General features: G+C 34.0%; 1 protein-coding gene across 1 annotated transcript in view; it reads right to left on the bottom strand.

Moving 5' to 3' along the window:
• Positions 1–4,591, bottom strand: part of LOC127856342 (oxidative stress-induced growth inhibitor 2-like) — a 37,776-nt gene extending 33,185 nt beyond the window's left edge. Inside the window, exons 1-2 of the mRNA XM_052392483.1 lie at positions 4,528–4,591; positions 2,579–2,649 (exon numbers count right to left, since the gene is read on the bottom strand). The gene's annotated coding sequence lies outside the window, so the exon portion shown is untranslated. The remainder of the gene's footprint in view (positions 1–2,578; positions 2,650–4,527) is intronic.
• Between the last annotated feature and the right edge of the window lie 9,270 nt (positions 4,592–13,861).

Below are 13,861 nucleotides of genomic sequence, written 5' to 3'. Positions count from 1 at the left end.
GACCTTGTAGGATGACCTTGACCTTGTGAAGGATGACCTTGACCTTTCACAACTCAAAATGTGCAGCTCTATGAGATACACATGCACGCCAAATATCAAGTTGCTATCTTCAATATTGCAAAAGAATTCATAAAATAAGCGATTTAGGCCACATATATTTGACCTCTGACCTTGAAGGATGACCTGGCCCTTGACCTTTCACCACTCAAAATGTGCAGCTCCATGAGATGCACATGCATGCCAAATATCAAGTTGCTATCTTCAATATTGCAAAAGTATTTATAAAATAAGCGATTTGGGCCACATATATTTGACCTCTGACCTTGAAGGATGACCTTGACCTTGACCTTTCACCACTCAAAATGTGCAGCTCCATGAGATACACATGCATGCCAAATATCAAGTTGCTATCTTCAATATTGCAAAAGTATTCATAAAATGAGCGATTTTGGCCACATATATTTGACCTCTGACCTTGAAGGATGACCTTGACCTTGACCTTTCACCACTCAAAATGTGCAGCTTCATGAGATACACATGCATGCCAAATATGAAGTTGCTATCTTCAATATAGCAAAAGTTATTGCAAAATGTTAAAGTTGGCGCAAACAGACAGACCGACAGGGCAAAAACAATATGTCCCTCACTACTATAGTGGTGGACATAAAAACCATTTTACTATTTTGGGTCACCGTGACCTTGACCTTTGACCTAGTGACCTCAAAATCAATAGGGGTCAAGTTTCATGATCCTAGGCCCAAGCGTTTTTGAGTAATCATCCGGAAACCACCTGGTGGACGGACCGACCGATAGACCAACCGACATGTGCAAAGCAATATACCCCCTCTTCTTCGAAGGGGGACATAAAAAGTCTAAAGTTTGTCAATAAAATCATGTTAATCGCCCTTATACATCGTAACAAAGACCTCTTACCATTTATATCAATTTGCGTTTTTTTAATTGGATACATGCTCAGAACAGAATGTTTATAAGAACAATGGAATTAAACCGAGTGCAAAAGTTTTGAAGTGACAATTCAATCTTTCTAACAGAGGTTCCTGAGATAGTTGATGTAGCATGATTGGTTGATTAAAAAGGAGATCTATCTTGCCGAGGATGCTGGAGATAGTCGATGTATAAATTAGCATATTTTCAATTTCGTAATACTCTGCGATTTCCATTGCAAAAACACATTTTCGTAAACCGTTGACATGTTTGAAACTTGGATAGATATCATTTTTCTGCAAGCACACCATATCAAATAAGTTGTTTTCATTTGTGCATTAACAATATATTTATGATCTGTTTGTGTTTTATATATAATAGATGCCAGAAAATAGTTTATGTTGCTCATTCTACCTATTAAAGTGCTGCCTGGATTCCAGGCGGCAGAGTTGACATGGAAAATGCAGTTAATACCAGTTGCATTTACCAGTGACCCAGATGGAGAATTGAAGTATTGCAACTAGCATAGAACCCTGAAATCTGCCTCTAACTCGTTCAAACCTTTACCACATAGATACGACTTTTGAAGCATTCGTTGTCCATCAGAAGGTTGCATTTAATTAAAGACCTTTCATACTACATTCAAGTTTTAAAGGCTTCATTTCCAACCATCAGATACTTATGAGCAGCAAACAGCATAAAACCTGAACAGGCTGCAAGTTACTTGCAGGCTGTTCTTTTTATGCTGGTTGCAAAAGCCATTTTTACTTTGCTTCTTATGGGGGAAAGGGTTAATTAATATGCCATTTCTGAACTGTTTATGATCCAAATTTGTTCCTTGAAAAGATTATAAGATATTTATTGGCAATGCAAAAATGAAACTTTCATCTTAAACAAGACTAGACTGGATGTACACTTAAACTCATTAAATCTCAAGACCTCACACAGTTATATGTGGGAGGACCTTTTTCACTGACAGAAGCCCAAAGAGATGTCTGGGCATATCTTCATCAATATACCAGTAAGGGGCAGAAAATTCAATGCCTGGTTGATGATTGGAAAAAAGTATATCAATTACCTAGTTGCAATAATACAACTCCCAGCTATATTGACCCTTCGGGTCGAGCTCATAGCATCCAAGAAGAACTAGGTCTTAGCTGTATGTATGTACTCATAAAAGCTCAGAGCATCCAAGAAGAACTAATCCATTACCATGAGTGACAGTTTGCCCCAGTGCCAGTACACACTGGACGCCCATAGGTAGTGAAAGTTGTTGTGACAAAAGTTAAAATTTATGGATTTTCATTTAAAAAAGTAATATTGAAATAGAGTTAAGTCAATTATAATTGTATAGAATCTACTCAATCATTTATTTGATATTTCAGCACTGTGTTTTATACGCACATGATTATTGCTGAAGTAATGCGAGAATGTATTGTTACAGGCTTAGTAATTTAAAAAAAAATTGACACTATCTCATAGGTCCCCTTAAAGTCGCGGGACCCATAGGCAGTTACCCACTCCGCCTAATTGTTAATCGGGGACTGGTTTTCCCCTTATGAATTCAGAATTCCATTTAAAATCTATAGATAACTGTACCTTAACTAACACACTAACATGCGGGTGTACTCACAGCTCTCACAACTGCAACAACAGGGCCTTGTACACATGTTTGACCTCTTTCTGTAATCTTCATGCTACATTCTGAAATAATTTAAATTACTGGTCAGGGCTCGACATTAACCTTTGAAGCCACTTGTCCAGTCGGACAAGTAGACCATAATTTCACTTGTCCTGACCAAAACGCAACTTGTCCTGACCATTATATCTTATTCAGCTCAGTACTTTGCAAAATAATGAAATAATACAAAATGCTCAAATCACAAAGACTTGAATCGTTCAAAATACATGTAAACATAATTGTAGGCAATTTCAATACAAAAAGAACTGACTAGAATAACAGGAAAACTCAAGATTATTGATTTTTAAACATTATACAAAGCCATAATACCTGACTTACCGTGTTACTTACATCAAACAGAAAATTTTAAAAGTGATGTATATGTACAGTACTTAACTGATATTTAATTAAAAACAAAATCATTCTATACATAGAGAGGACGTCACTACGTTAATTGTCTGTAAGATCGGTGTGTACCGGTGTCGTAAAATGCATATTCTTTACAAGGGAGAATATTCTTGTTATCTTGGCAAAGAAAAAAAAGTTAAGGGTTGCTTCCCTTGTGAACAGTACAGTGTAGTACATGTATCACATGGAACTATCGGAATATCTCAGGCTTCGACGATTAAACGTATACAAAATATACTCGGAAAAGTTGAGTTATATCTCCACAGAAATAATGGCTTTAAAGGCATTTTTTGTAAGTAATACAATTATAATGACCACTTGTCCCGTCAGACTAGCAGATTCTTTATTTACTTGTCCGCACTAACAATTTGGTTGTCCCGGACAGTCGGACTACCTTTAATGTCGAGCCCTGCTGGTAATAATTGTCAACAGTTCAGTAGACTGAAGTCATTAATAAGGCCATTGCATAAATAATTTTGAAGTCAATATATTATTAATCATAATTACATTTCAAGTTACAATAATGTTCAACTGAACACAGAGTGCATTGGCATGTAAGATCACCATCGACAAATTACTTTGAAATACAATCACGATGAAAAAGACAAATTAGATCTACTTTGAAATACAATCATGATGACAAAGAATTTAATTCTTTTTCATCGTGATTGTAAGTAATTTGTTGATGGTGATCTTACATGCCAATGCACTCTAAGGTCTGACAGTCACACAAACTAAGACAGTACCACTATCACTTGTGACTATAACCATATATTATACCTATTTGAGGGTTATTTTATCAAACTATGTATTTTTGTCAATGTTCGTTTTTGAAAAGTAAAACCATAAACAATAGGTGTACATTTAACAATCTGGAACCCCTGGGGTAAACTTGGGGGGGGGGGGGGGGGTAGGGTCAAGGGGGGGGGGGGTAGGGTCCAGGGGGGGGGGGTCCCGGGGGGCGGGGCAAATTTATGATACTGCTGCCTGTGTGAAAGGACTAAGTACCTTCAAGTGTTTAATGTGACCTTGACTTATAAGTAAGCAACACAGGGTTTGCATGCTTTCACATTGTCTCCACTGGTGCAGAGATCTATAAATAATTTATGGATGTTTATTTATAGATAGCTACATGTATTTAACTCACTAATGATTTGACTATTTCGATTCATAGCATACGGCACATGCCAATAATTTACACATACAATTTCCTTCATTAAGTTCAAAGAAAGGCATAATTATGTCACGACTCTGGTCAAATAGTGGTTTGATTTTGCAAGTTCATACAACTAGATCTAATGAAATCAGTAATCATATTCATAATTTATAAACATATAGAGACACGTGCGAATCAAACACTTGCTACAAACGTCAGGAATGTTCAATATAAAATGACATAAGTAAATACAAATCTTAATATTCATTTAACGATTCAATTAATGGAAAAGTCATTCGTGAGTACTTTTTATATAATTTTATTAACGGGTACCAACCTCCAGCCGGTTGATGTTCTGATTTTTAACATAGATGACCAATCGTGATGCATCGACTATCTCCGGACACTCTTACGAAGTTTCCGGAGAAAGACGATGTTTCACGATTGGAATTTTTCGCATATTAAGGTTACATCGAACTATAAAGATGCGGGCAGGACATAGCCTGATACCAATCAAGTGTAAAATAAGAAAACCCGTTAAGTTCGCCCAAATACCAAGGTCCCGATTGCAGTCTGTCTTTGAACAGTTTTTGTTAATTAACTCTAAATTATTCCCGTGTGTTTAATCTCTACAAAAAATACACTTAATGAGAACGCATAATTAACATACAGAGCATGTTCATTTTCAATAAATGTATTGGAATTTACTGGTGTAAACTCAGCTATTAAACACAAAAAGCTGAACATTATTATCCCGCTGCCAATTGAAGTAATATTTTGACATGTTTTGTGGTATCTTGAAAAGTAGTAATCAACATAAACTTGCGCAAACCATTTGAAATATCCTGTTTTTTTTTAAGGATGGGCTTTACAAAACGGTATAAATAGTATTTATGACGAATTTTTAAATATAGAGTTCGGTTGTTCAGTAGCTCGGCAGACGCCATACATATAATTAAAATGAATAAAAAAAACACCAGAAAATAACCAAAAATAAAGTTAATTTATAATTATCAAAATACCACGAGTTTCAGCGTATCGGAATGTCGGATGTCGCATGTAAGGGTATTCACCACCTAAAGGGACAGCTCTAGTTTGTTGTTGGGAAAAAATGTGGGTGAAAACTGAAAATACAATATTTGTTTAAGCCCCGCATATATAATGGAAAAAGTCAGGAAGCATTTGGTAAGCATCATTTTCTTAAATCTTGTAGAATATATATATATATATATATATATATATATATATATATATATATATATATATATATATATATATATATATATATATATATATTGGTATGCGAACTACTTACGTAAGACGCAGCTGTATTGATAAATGATGTTTCTGCTTCGACTGACATGATTGCTAAAGCAATGATAGAGAACTAAATATTCGGTATACATAGTAATTTATTTATTACCGAAAAAATCACTTGGGATACATGTTGGCTAAAATAATATATTCCGAATCAATTATAAATTATATACCAAGCAAAATGGTTACAGTTACCTAGATGATTATTATATTAATTGTTGTTGTGCTGGTCTATGCATTTACCTGTAATTTAAATCTGACAGCTTGATAAGTACACTGATCCAGGGAACAGTAAATTGCTTTATCATTTCTTAGACAACACAAATGATTTTAATTTATTACATTTGTGTCTGCGTGTCTACATTTTAAAGGGGGCCTTTTCACAGATTTTGGCATGTATTAAAGTTTGTAATTAAATGCTTTATATTGATAAATGTAAGCATTGGATCTAAAAAGTTCCATAAAAAAAACAAGAATGAAATTAAAGAAAGAAATAGAAGTATCCCGCAACTGGGCTCGAACCACTGACCCCTGAAGTAAAAGTCGATCTCTTACACACTCGGCAATCCGTGCTGATACAATGAGAGATGTATTTTATAATTTATGTAAGCAATCATCGTAGTATCACAAAATATAACGATAACAACAGAACTCTCCAATTAATTCAATCGTTTCGCGTTGCAACGCTTTATAATTTTCAGGTTTTTAAATCATAGATAAAAAAGATGCATATAATGGATATTTTAGAGCATGGTTAATGTTCAGTTTTACTGTTTCCTCACAAATATCATAACTACAACGAAAATTTAAGAATCAGAAACATTTTTTTTTTAAATTTTGTCAATTTACCAAAACGTTAAAAAGCCCCTTTAATAAATGATTTGCAAAATAAACATTACCGGTACGTTTCGTTATATTGCTGCAAAACTACAATTATTGCATAAAACTGTATAGGACCGGGATTCGATAATAAATATACAAAATCTGTTGTAAAAATATGTCAAAAAGTATGTTTTCTGTTTCGTATTATTGTAACGTTATGTCCTGCTTCGTTCCCTGTGAATTAGCGTTTTGCTAATCTAAGCTCACCAACAGAGTTATTTTGTGACGATAAATGTATTAGTTTTGCGTTTTATATATGTATGTTCTTGTACCTGATAGATATCGTCCGTCGGTTATCTCGACATCAATTCTTAATAAATCCTTCGCACAAGTAAGTTACGTAGGATCAAACCTGTCAGCAGAGGACCACCTATAGCTCTTATGTAAACCTTGCCAGTTGATGACCAGTAAGTTTTGATTTATGTGACAACTTAAACGATGATAATCTTTCCTCACAATTCCTATCCTTTAACTGGCCACTAGGAAGAAAAGCCATCGGAAACCCTAGAATTAAGTAGCTGCCGAGTAAGAAACCGGCAATGTCAGAACGTGCTCAGGAGCTTATGTTTTTGTTGACTTTAAAAAACAACATACGAAACACCAGGTTCGTACTCAGATGAACATAATGGCTTGTGTTTTTTTAATACAAAAGTAAGTCTTTCAACAGATCACAAGCAAATATGTGCTTAATTGTATAATGCAGCTTGTGTGCAATAAGCTTAACTTAAGACTTCGCAAGTAGAGATTTTGTTCGGACATAACCATTGTGTTCGGATTTCGGACATATTATTTTTCCGCAAAGTCTGTGTTGCGAAAATACAATAAGTCCCCACACCGTAGCAAAAGGGATATCCATGTTTATGTTGCACACTATAATCCAGAACATTACAAAATAGAAAAATATACTGGTATAACCATTATCTACGATTTTGTTTTATAACCCCAAATTAACCATTATCTATGATGTTGTGTTATAGCCCCCAAATAACCATTATATATGATTTTGTGTTGTAACCCCCAAATATTTCATGGTTCATTTTATTTATATTGGTTTCCTTTTTTTACTGGCATCCGTGTGAAGTTTTCATTAATGGAACAGAACTGTGTAGGTTTTAAAAAAATTGCTTCATCTTGTTAGCGTCATTTCATATTTTTCTCAACTTCAAGGGGAGATGATTCCGAACTTATTCTTACGTTGCTCATTTACGATAGGGGTTGAGTACTTATTGATATGAAAACACTGTAAAAGTTTTAATGTGTTTACGAACCCCCCCTCCCCCCTCCACCCTCTTACACATATATTTCATGGGCAAAATAAAAATGGTTACAATAGAACACCATATTTATTTAAACTAACATGTCTACATCAAAACCAAAAGTTAACATAGAACACAAATAAAATAATTTGATTCTATTGGGGCTCGAACCCTGGGCCTCTCACATGTGAAGCGAGCGTATAACCACTACACTACGGAACCGCTTGAAAAATCACGTTCTAACTAAGATATTAATAAGTTACTGTAGTGTAACGGTTATCAATAAAGCAATAAACCCTGTAATCGCTGTCGTCTTGTTAAATTGAAGAAAATACGCGTTAACCAAAACTCGAACAGCAAAAGTCTGCGCTATTGTTAGAAAAGTTTGATTATTTTTGTGTTTATACAAAACCAGAAAGTTTCACCGGTTTGCGTATTTGCCCAGTCCCTGTGATCTTTTATTATTGCCCAGTCCCTGTGATCAGTTATTTATTAAAAGAATTAGCTTTGCATTATTGGCAAAAATGTTTTAGTCAATGTAATAGGCACAAATGCAGTACTTATTTACACTAATTTACACAAAAATCACCACTATGCAAGATATTCTGACAACAAAAATATATACATTGATCCGTAAAATAACTTCTCCCCCCCATAAGCGAACAAAAAACCGTATTACATACGAGTCGCCGCACTTCAGAACGACGCCAATTAACAATGCATTAGAACTTTATTACGTTTTAATCGATTATAAAAAGGTATTTGATACTGTTATACACGAAGCTTTGTGGGTCAAATTAATAGACAGAAATAAGCTGTAAAATTTTAAATATGATCAAGTCAATCTATCAAAAAGTTTAATCATGTGTTAACAATCATAAAGAAGGTATGTATGTGCTAGGAGGTTATTGTATTCAAACTATCACGATTTATGAAGTATAAAACAAAAATATGATGTAATAATTGAAATCGGTTTCTCTTAAATAAGTTCAGACGTTTATTCTGTATCATAGTCTCTATGTTATTCTAACTTCATGTTCTGTTCCTGATGCAAAAATGTGTAGAATACACATAGACTTTTTAATACATTGCACTCGGGGCATTCACTTTTTTATGCCATTTTGTTGTAAGCGTTTAAAGGTACAAGAAAATATTAAGCTTAATAAGATAAACAACACAAGCATGAAACACGTCAATAAACAACACACTTTGCATCTTTATGTCAACATATTCTTTATGACAAATTGATATTCTTTTTAACAAATAAATTGTTTATTAGCAAAGGAATGGCATTATCCAATGACACATAAGAATCCTTAAAGTTTTTTTTCCACGTTTTGGTAAATTGACGAAATTAAAAAAAAGTTGTTTCAGAATCGAACATTTTCGTTTTAGTTATAATATTTTTGAGGAAACAGTAATACTGAACATTTTCCATGCTCTTAAATAGCCATTATATGCATCTTTTTACGAGTTAAAAACCTGAAAATTATAAAGCGTTGCAACGCGAAACGATTGAATAATTTGGAGAGTTCTGTTGTTGTCGTTATATTTTGTGAAACTACGAGGATTGTTTATATAAAGTATAAAATACAACCTTAATTGTATGTGCATGTATGGCCGAGTGGTCTAAGTAATAGAGTTTTACACCAGAACTCCAGAGCTCAGTGGTTCGAGCCCTGTTGAGGGTTACTTTTTTAAATTTTATTTTTGATTTTTTTACTGGAGCTTTATCAATTTAAAGCATTTAATGACAAACTTCAATACATGCCAAAATCTGTGAAAAGGCCCCTTTAATGTTCATTTTATTAACACATTATATTATTAGTAGATGTGACACACCTTACCAGATAGTGTAAAAATCACAATTCGAACAAAATCATTTAACAAACTGATATTATTCATTCAAAGACTTTCAATACATTTCTAAGATTTTCAACACTTACAATATTGCCATACAAACAAGCAATATACGAAAACTTAACTTAGTTGTACTTCATTTATAAATCAGTATGCACTTTATTGGACAACAATTACCAATATGTACATACGTACGCATAAACCTCATTCACATTATGACCAAAACAACGTGAACAACATTATATTGACGATCAAGAACAACCATGTAACCACTTCAATGACAGAATATTACATGCCTGTATGTAACTTGATTTTCATTGATAAGATTATTTAGCGTAAAAGATCGCACGAGACAATCAGGATATCGCACGAGACAATTAGGATATCGCACGACACAATCAAGATTAAAAACAAAGATCTGCGTGCTGCAATCCAGCCGTGACCTCAATCTGGAATACCAAACAGGTTAGAATCGACCCATTATAGTAGGGCTGGTCATTTTGGAGTACACAAACAATGTTTCAAAATACTACTTATATGTGTATTTAACATTCCTTCGTGCAATGTTGTGAATTAGCGGATAATTCCAAATAATAAATTGATGTGCTGTACTATTTTTGTCAGGTGTTTCCGATGTACTTCTACTGTCGGTTACAGTAGGTTTAATCTATTCCTCACCGTAAAACGCATATGTATGGTGCAATTTAACTGTGGTTAAGAGTACGCCAGAAGAACACAATACAATTAATAAATATTGGTGATTAAAAAGGTTTAATATCGGTACTATGTTGGCGTATGTAATTACATATATAACAATTGACAATCGCATACAAGTATGACACTATGCTCAAAATACAATATGAAAGATCTTATACGTCTGAATTCTTTTACTTATTTTTTCATAATTAAAAATAAATCCATATTTTTCAACAAAGGTAAAACTCTCAGGACAGGAAGCAAACATCCGTTCTTTTCCGTCACTCTGTAACAACAGACGAATAATTGCATTAATCTATCTTGCGGAGGATTCCGGAGATAGTCGATATATCACGATTGCTTTCCCTTATAACGCAACTCCACAACGTACTCGAACGTTGGCACAAGAATTTCGACAGCACAGTCGCTTCATCTGAAAAACCAAACTCGTTAGGGCATTTTCATCTGTAACCTTCACCCATCTACAAAGGTAGCATTTTGTTCAAGGTGCTCAGGTTGTTTGGCCATTTATCAAAAAGTTTTGAAAATTGACCAATAACGGAACAGGAATAAACGCTTGTCACTATTCAATAATGTTAGTTCCTAATATTTCATTTTGTTCAAGGTGTTCAGGTTTGTGTCTATTTATCAAAAAGTCTTGCAAAGCGTCCAATGCCGGAACAAAAACAAACGATTAACACCATTCAATAATGTTAGTTCGCAATTTCACTTCTTTATATTGAACAAGTCCCTTAATATGAGTACTTGTGGAAAACACTCGTAAAAAGAGTTAGGTAAAATCATTATTGTGTCCAAGCTGAACTAACACAAGATGCCGGCTCCGTGCTCGTATTTCGTTCCATACATTTTCTCAAGGGCAAGAACTGCTTCGTTGTGCCTTCATTCTTTGCACAAAACCAATAAGAGATAAAATTATATTTAAACATATAAACACTGTTCTCTGATATATTAATTGCACCACGTTACAAATCCTAGTGCGCGTTTTCGAAAACAAAGGAGGCTTATGTGAATACGTTTGGATAGCCCACTACTGTATTGCTTCTCTTTATCGAACCCTTTATCATATGGAAAATACAAAAGTTCCCATGTATGCCGACCAAGGCCTGTAAATTAATGTCAAACTTGTCACTAAAAATTACCACAAGTTTGTTAAAGCACTTAGTACCTAGACCAATGTGTTGTGATTATTTTTAGTAAAACAGTGTAATTCTAAACAGAAGCAAGTAGCTGGTTCAGTTTTCGCATAATCCATGTATAGGATTTCCTGTTTATTGTGCAATAAATAAATCAATTGTGACCTGTTGTCCCATGATACATGTTTTATTCGCTAGTAGAAAACCAGCCTTCTTTAAAAAGGTAATACAATTTTACTAATTAAATCTAGATTTGAACAAACTGTGCTATTATAATGTATCATACTTGTTTTCATGCATGCATAAAATGGTTCATAATGTATAAGTCATTTATTCCACATTTTTTCAACAGATAATATTACATGTACGTAATCATTTTTGTAAGTTGATGACAGTGTTTTATTATTACTTATTGTTAACTACTATTGTATGAGCAAATAAATGATGTGGAGTGGTTTGTATTGTCATACACCTTTTAAGATATGCACTGAATATATTAACATCATTTACATGCTTTTGCTAGTGGCTAAGCCTAGAAAGATCATTACAGACATATTAATAAGCTCATATATGATTTCTTATATATCTATGTTTGTTGTACGTGTTATTTGAATGTATAAATGAGAAAAAAGGATGATATAACATTAGGTTTGTTTCAATTCAAATCATTACTATACAGCTACAAACTAATTATATGCAGTTTAGACTGATTTATTAACTTCTACAAAATGGCTAGATTTTACGTGGCGACAGAATTTTAACTTAGCGACAATAATTTGCGAAAGAAATTTAAAACCCTGCGAGTTACCTATTTTTATGAATAATTTCATTTTCATAACAAGTATACCATCATTCTGCTCCACCTAATTACCGGTTTACATTGCTAATCCTGTCAATCAAAAATGATTCGACACATCACATTATTTTGATTATTTTTTACGTTGCGTGTACAGTAATTGCAAACAATAAGAAATATTAAAACTGTATCATCAACTTACAATAATATTAACGTAAATGTACTTACAACGTAATGTTATGTTGAGGAAAAAATGACTTATGTACTATAATGCATGTATGAAAATAAAGTATAATACTGTATAATAAGCAGTTTGTTCAAAACTAGATATAATAAGTGAAATTGTATTACCTTTTTAAACAATAAAGAATGCTGTTTTTGTTACGTAACGAATATTTGGAGTGTCACGTAATTGCGTATTGTTCGTTGATATCACACAGTAACCAACAAAGTTCATTTCTGATTTCTTTGCGTTTTATTTCTGCTTATTAACACAACACAACGTTTCCAAAATGTTTGTCAAATACAAGATACATGCGAAGCCGCAATGGGCCCATCCCGCGAAAGCCAGCAATAATGCGACTTGTATGTTCGGCCGTTTTAGTAAGACTGTCCATAAATATAGATATAAACAACGAAAGCTTTGATAATTGTTATGTGTACAATTCTGATTGGCTGTGTAACGTCACGTGTCTACATGTACAATTCTGATTGGCCGTTTGTTAAGTCACGTGTCTGCAACCTAAATATACGTATGCCACGGACACCTAACGGATACATACGGAAATGACCGAAGATTGACACATACGGTAAGCAAATATTCGTGTCCGGTAATTATAACCCGAGGCTAATGATTTGTTGATCCAGATGGCTGCCTATTTAAGATTGTATGAAATGTGCTACAAATTTCGATCATTATATAAATCCAACAATGCCCCAAATGTGCGTTTTGTGTGCGTTATGTTACACAACTTTCCCCCTTAATTTGATTTTTTTATATTTTATGATTTAAAAAAATGTTTGAAAATTTTACTATTGAATTACTAATTAAATAACAAAAAACTACATTCATATAAACACACTCAAATGATGGAAAATATGCGGATAACAATATAATTTCCTTGACAAGCATCTCTGCTGAAATAAATAACATTAGTAATTGTTATACAATTTAAATGTCAATCAAAATGTTGTGTAGAACATCATCTGTTGATCGTTGGCCATCTGTACATCTGGTGTCGTCCATGTTGTCTTGAAGTTGTAGCTCGCGGCGAATACGATGTTTGATTGAAGTCATTGCCGCCGTCATGAAGATAAGTCGATTGTAGGTTCGTCCGTGGCGATTGGAATGCGTTTGTTAATTCAGCTCTGCTTTCCGATATTTAACTTGCGTCGTCGATTGTCGTTTCCGTTGTATTCATCGTTGTTGTTGTTTTCGTTGTCGTTTGTACTTTTGTTGATGGCCCCAGCGTCTTCATTTCTCTCGGGACATTAAGATCTTCTATTGGCCATAATGCTCACGAGGTATTAACTATAGCAGTGTTCTCCTTGATGTCTTAGGCCTCGGAAGTATCATTCCAAATGCGTTATCTACGCACGTCAAACAGTTGAACGGCTGCATCTACTCTATAGTGTTTAACGTCACAAGTATTGTGTCCAGTGTTGCGTCACTTGTTGTCCTTCGAAATCTTCTGGCGTTGGTCTTCTTTT

This window comes from Dreissena polymorpha, chromosome 13 (genome assembly GCF_020536995.1).
Source record: "Dreissena polymorpha isolate Duluth1 chromosome 13, UMN_Dpol_1.0, whole genome shotgun sequence".
Taxonomy (NCBI): Eukaryota; Metazoa; Mollusca; class Bivalvia; order Myida; family Dreissenidae; genus Dreissena; species Dreissena polymorpha.
This window is presented reverse-complemented; position numbering and strand designations above follow the sequence as displayed.